This window comes from Podarcis erhardii (genome assembly GCF_964252035.2).
Source record: "Podarcis erhardii genome assembly, chromosome: 5".
Classification (NCBI taxonomy): Eukaryota; Metazoa; Chordata; class Lepidosauria; order Squamata; family Lacertidae; genus Podarcis; species Podarcis erhardii.
In genome coordinates, this window is record NC_138509.1 from 10973489 (window position 1) to 10979825 (window position 6337).

The following is a 6337-nucleotide window of genomic DNA, read 5'->3' on the forward strand; positions in this document are numbered from 1 at the left end:
GAGAGCTTCCTTCCGGGCAGCAAAATGGAGCTTTTTCCGTACGGGAAGATGGCGCCTCCCAGCCAGGATGGGCTTGTGCGGAGGTCGAAGAGCGGCTGTTTCTTTTTATATACTGTATATAATCACACACACACACACACACACACAGAGATATTTATGATATGTAAAATGAAGCATGGAAATAGAAGAAAGGAAGTCATTGATATTTTAAGGATGTAAAAATGAGTACTTTAAATTGTAAAACAAATTTATAATATATATATATATATATGTATAATATGTTCTGTTTTACAATTTAAAGTACTCATTTTTACATCCTTAAAATATCAACGACTTTCTTCTATTTCCATGGTTCATTTTACATATCATAAACCCCTGCATATTTTACAGAAACTATACCATTCAGGCATATTGCATCCATCAAAACGTATTTACACTTGCATTTATCTTAATGCTGCCTGTGTTTTCGGCTGTACCTAATTATTTCCCATATATTCAGTAAACCAGTCTTCTCTAAACATGTGTTCTTCTTGTTCTCCAAGTATATGTTAAGTTTGCGAGTTGTGCATCTTTTGTCAACTTAAGTTGCCATTCTTGTTTAGTTGGGACCTCGCTCATTTTCCATTTTGAGGCTAACGAAACACGGGCCGCTGTAGTAGCATACATAAATCACCTTTATTGACACCTGGGAATTTCGGTCTGAATTATTCCCAACAGAAAGGACTCTGGGTTTTGGGGGGAAGTACTTTTAAACATTTTTTTCAATTCATTATGGATCATTTCCCAATTCTCTCTTACCCTGCTACTGAAGAGCAGCTGTTTCCACGGGACGCAGCAACCGTTTTTCACTTTGCTGCTTCAGAAATCTTTTGATAGGGAATGCCCTCAGTGGCTCTTCCATTTACCAATCTGTCAAATACAGCAGTGTTGTTGTTATCAGTGCTCTTTTTTCTACAGAAAAAAGGGCTGGTACTCATCATGAAATTGTTACAGTGAGCGTTACACTTTTAACACCTGGGGGGGAAAGCTGCTGGTATTGCAGAAAAAAGCACTGATAATTATATTTATGTATGTATTATATTTTTGGGACGCGGGTGGCACTGTGGGTTAAACCACAGAGCCTAGGAGTTGCTGATCAGAAGGTTGGCGGTTCGAATCCCCGCGGCGGGGTGAGCTCCCATCTTTCGGTCCCAGCTCCTGCCCACCTAGCAGTTCGAAAGCACCCCTAAGTGCAAGTAGATAAATAGGTACCGCTTTATAGCGGGAAGGTAAACGGCATCTCCGTGTGCTGCTGGCTCGCCAGAGCAGCTTCGTCACGCTGGCCACGTGACCCAGAAGTGTCTTCGGACAGCACTGGCTCCCGGCCTCTTAAGTGAGATGAGCGCACAACCCTAGAGTCGGACACGACTGGCCTGTATGGGCAGGGGTACCTTTACCTTTTATGTATTATATTTATGTATGCAAAGTGTTATGTACTGAAGTTCTCACCCTGGGACAGCAGGGGGATACTGTAGATAGTTTTCACTCAGGTCCACATATGCAAATAAGGGATTGGAAGTGACATTTAGTGATTGGATAGTTACAGAAAATGGTTACTGTTGCGTTCTAGTGGAGCTCTATATAAGCAGGCAGGTTGAACCCTTCAGTTCAGTTCTGTTCTGGCCTGTGAATAAACAAGAGCTGTTTGAAGAATCGCTGTGTCGTCTGATATGTTCACCCACAACTTAACAGGTACTCTGTAGCATGGTTGCCTCCAGATGTAGAGGCAGAGCATAGCCATTGCAGCTAGTAAACGTTGATCGAGAACTTCGTGGAGGAGAGGGCTAATTCTTTTTTAAAGCTATCCAAGTTGGTAGCCAGGTTGCAAAGTTCATGTGCTAAGAGGCCATGGCAAACTTGTTTTTAAAGCAGTATTAGTAAAAATAAAAAAGAAGTAAATTTATTTACTAAGCAGCAGTATTAATAAAATAATACAGAACGTAATTCATCCGTAATATAAAATTTCATAATATAGAAAAGACTTTGCCAAGTTCCTGGGCATTAAAACACAGTTTCCCTTGTGCATCTCGGACAGCTCCGATTGTAATATTTTGCCCTTTTAAAATCCAGAGAGAGAAAGCAGAGACACCTACAAATTCAAATCCAGCTTGATTTGATATTAAACCTCTGAATCGCCACAAGAATTTTACAGGGATTTTATATACAGTAACTCCTTTTTGTTCCTTTTCCCCCCCAGGCAGTTCACAGAGGGCTACTCTGTGTTACAAAGCTATTAATGTCACTCAAAAGAAACTGAACCTTTTGTGCCAGGGAAATGCAAAAAACAACAACAATCTCTTGGGTCTCTATATAAGCAGCAGACTAACAGATAATGAGTTGTATCTTCCACCTGAGGTTGACCACAAATACAAAGTCTGTCTGTGTATGGGACCTTGTAGCAGCCATCTAAGCCTTCAGTGGGCGTCACTGGGAAACACAGCTTAATAAAGGCATTTCTTAAGGAAGCTGGTATTTGGTCTGATAACTAGCTCTAAAATGCTCTGTTCTCAAAAGTGGATTCCAAGGGGGAAATTAGCATTTCTAATTAGTTGAGGTCCCTTCTGGATTCTATCTGCAGTAGCCAGTCTCTTGGTTGACACTTACTCAAGGTCAAAACACTTCTGGAAAGTTCAGTTCTGGAAAATAATAACAGTCTAAAACATATTGTCAAGTATGGGAAACAAGCAAGATTAACTGGAGCTTTTAATACAGATATGACCTGTAGGCATTACTGAAATTTGGTGGAATGACTAATGACTGGAATGTAGGAATTAGGGGGTATAACCTGTTCAAAAGGAACAGACCAAACAGGAATTGGCAAGGAGGAGCATTATACATTAAAGATGTGTACGCTTGTGAAGAAATCCATGACCTGGAGCATGGAATGACCTTAACAGACTGGAGCACTAGGCACAAGCTAACAAAATGAATTTCAACGGGGACAAATGTAAGGTTTTGCACTTAGGCAGGAAGAACCAGATGCACAAATATAGAACGGGGGACACCTGGCTGTACGAGCTGTGCGTGTGAAAAGGATTTAGGGGTCTTGGTGGACCACAAGCTTATTATGAGTCAACAGGGGGATACAGCAAAAAGGTGAATGCTATTCTAGGTTGGATCAAGCATAGTGTCCAGATCAAGGAAAGTAATAGTACCGCTCTATTCTGCCTTGGTCAAACCATACTGTGTCCAGATCTGGGAGCCACAATTTAGGAAGGATGTTGACAAGCTGGAAAATGTTCAGAGGAGGATGAGTAAGATGATCAAGGGTCTGGAAACCAAGCCTTCTAAGAGCAGTTGAGGCAGCTGGGTATGTTTATCCTGCAAAAAGAGGAGACTGGCATAAATGCTTCTGGCCTACCTTATCTGGTTCTCCAATGCCTCAGTCAAATAACAGGTGATTAATTTATTTCACACACTACATACACCATTTACCTACCTCAAGAGAGCTTTCCACTCTCTAAGCCACTCTTGGGAGCCAGTGTGGTGTAGTGGTTAAGAGCGGTGGACTCATAATCTGGTGAACCGGGTTCACGTCTCCGCTCCTCCACATGCAGCTGCTGGGTGACCTTGGGCCAGTCACACTTCTCTGAAGTCTCTCAGCCCCACTCACCTCACAGAGTGTTTGTTGTGGGGGAGGAAGGGAAAGGAGAATGTTAGCTGCTTAAAGGTAAAGGGTAAAGGGACCCCTGACCATAAGGTCCAGTTGTGACCAACTCTGGGGTTGCGACGCTCATCTCGCTTTATTGGCCAAGGGAGCCAGCGTACAGCTCCCGGGTCATGTGGCCAGCATGACTAAGCCGCTTCTGGCGAACCAGAGCAGCGCACGGAAACGCCGTTTACCTTCCTGCCGGAGCGGTACCTATTTATCTACTTGCACTTTGAGGTGCTTTCGAACTGCTAGGTTGGCAAGAGCAGGGACCGAGCAACGGGAGCTCACCCCATCGTGGGGATTCGAACCGCCAACCTTCTGATCAGCAACTCCTAGGCTCTGTGGTTTAACCCACAGCGCCACCGATTCCTTAGGGTAGTGATAAAGCGGGATATCAAATCCAAACTCCTCCTCCTCCTCTTCTTCTTTTTCTTCTTCTTCATGTCCTGAGGGAACTCTACATTTGGAACAGTGTCACTTGTTTCTGCAACTGTACATTACACCATGCGCATGCCCCCCCAAATTATAAGCGACAGACTTGCGTGCGACTGCGCATACGCGCAGTGCTGGGAAATAAATAAAAAATTCAATTCAAACCTGGAAATGGCGGGAGAGAACTGGAAAGTCCTCGTAGCTCACGAGGAGACTCTCCCCAAAACCCAAAGAGGACGTCAGTGAGTGCAGAGGAAGTCCCAGATACTGAAGGAGCCCTGGGGCTTTGTTTAGGCTGCTCAGCCTCCCTGCCTAGCCACTAATGTGCAGGGTAGCAGCTGGTCCCAGAGCTTCAATTCTAGTTGTGGATATTTTTGGATACAGTATTTTTTGTCTGGATTGGAGAGAGACCGACAGAGAGGGTGTTTTGAGGGTGCTCCCTATTTACGTGATTTTCACTTAATGCTCACGTAAGTGGGGGAAAGACTGTACTGTAACCTGCTTTGAGTCATTATGGCGAAAGGCAAGTAAATAAAATAAAGATTTTTTTTTAAAAAAAAAAAAAAAACACCACCACACAAACAATTTGATCCATTATTTGACTGTGGGTTAAACCACAGAGCCTAGGACTTGCCAATCAGAGGGTCGGCGGTTTGAATCCCCACGATGGGGTGAGCTCCCGTTGCTCCTGCCAACCTAGCAGTTCGAAAGCACGTCAAAGTGCAAGTAGATAAATAGGTACCACTCTGGCGGGAAGGTAAACGGCTTTTCCGTGCGCTGCTCTGGTTCGCCAGAAGCGGCTTAGTCATGCTGGCCACATGACCCGGAAGCTGTACATCGGCTCCCTCGGCCAATAAAGCGAGATGAGCACCGCAACTCCAGAGTCGGTCACGACTGGACCTAATGGTCAGGGGTCCCTTTACCTTTATCTTTCTTAGCATAAAACTTTCTACCCTTGTAACTCCCCCTGTTTTTCTTAAATCTGAGTTCCCAAAAATAGGGGGTGTCTTATACATGGGTGCGTCTTATAGATGGAAAAATACAGTATATTTCTGACTCTGTACATGTATGGGAAGCAACATATACGCTTTGGGGCCCTGATCAGATGGCCAATGTGGAGACTTCATGAAATCCAGAGGGTTCTCTTACAATTTGTAATGCTTTTTTTAACAATTGCTGATTCTTTCATAAATCACATCCAGAGGCTGGGGGTGTAATTGTGTATAAAAAAAGCATTCTGAATATTGGATTTGATTGGTTAAGAGCAAGAAAAGATAGCTAAACTGAATTTATTCCTCCATTCCCTAGATAGCTAAACTGAATTTATTCCTCCATTCCTGTTGTGATTCATTACCTCTTGGACGCTCCATCTCAAAAGCAGCAAACTTAGGGATAAAACCCCTCCCCCTATTTTCTCTTCCATCCTTGGGTGGGGGTGAGGAGGTTCAGCATCTCACCTGATAAAGAGTTCTGGAGAACTTGGAGGGGGGGAAATGTTGATGATTCTGCCATATTTTAGATAGTCCTGGTAGAGATATTACAGTACTGTGGCTTTGGGATTAAAACTAAGGCAAGTCATAGAATCACAGAATCATAGAAGAGTTGGAAGAGACCACAAGGGCCATCGAGTCCAACCCCCTGCCAAGCAGGAAACACCATCAGAGCACTCCTGACATATGGTTGTCAAGCCTCTGCTTAAAGACCTCCAAAGAAGGAGACTCCACCACACTCCTTGGCAGCAAATTCCACTGTCAAACAGCTCTTACTGTCAGGAAGTTCTTCCTAATGTTTAGGTGGAATCTTCTTTCTTGTAGTTTGGAACCATTGCTCTGTGTCCGCTTCTCTGGAGCAGCAGAAAACAACCTTTCTCCCTCCTCTATGTGACATCCTTTTATATATTTGAACATGGCTATCATATCACCCCTTAACCTCCTCTTCTCCAGGCTAAACATGCCCAGCTCCCTTAGCCGTTCCTCGTAAGGCATCGTTTCCAGGCCTTTTTGACCATTTTGGTTGCCCTCCTCTGGACACGTTCCAGTTTGTCAGTGTCCTTCTTGAACTGTGGTGCCCAGAACTGGACACAGTACTCCAGGTGAGGTCTGACCAGAGCAGAATACAGTGGCACTAAGTCTTGGTTGACTTTTTCACTGGGGTGTTGCTTCCCTCGTTAAAGTGATACCATTCATAATAAAGCAGCAACCCCGAGCCCATTGT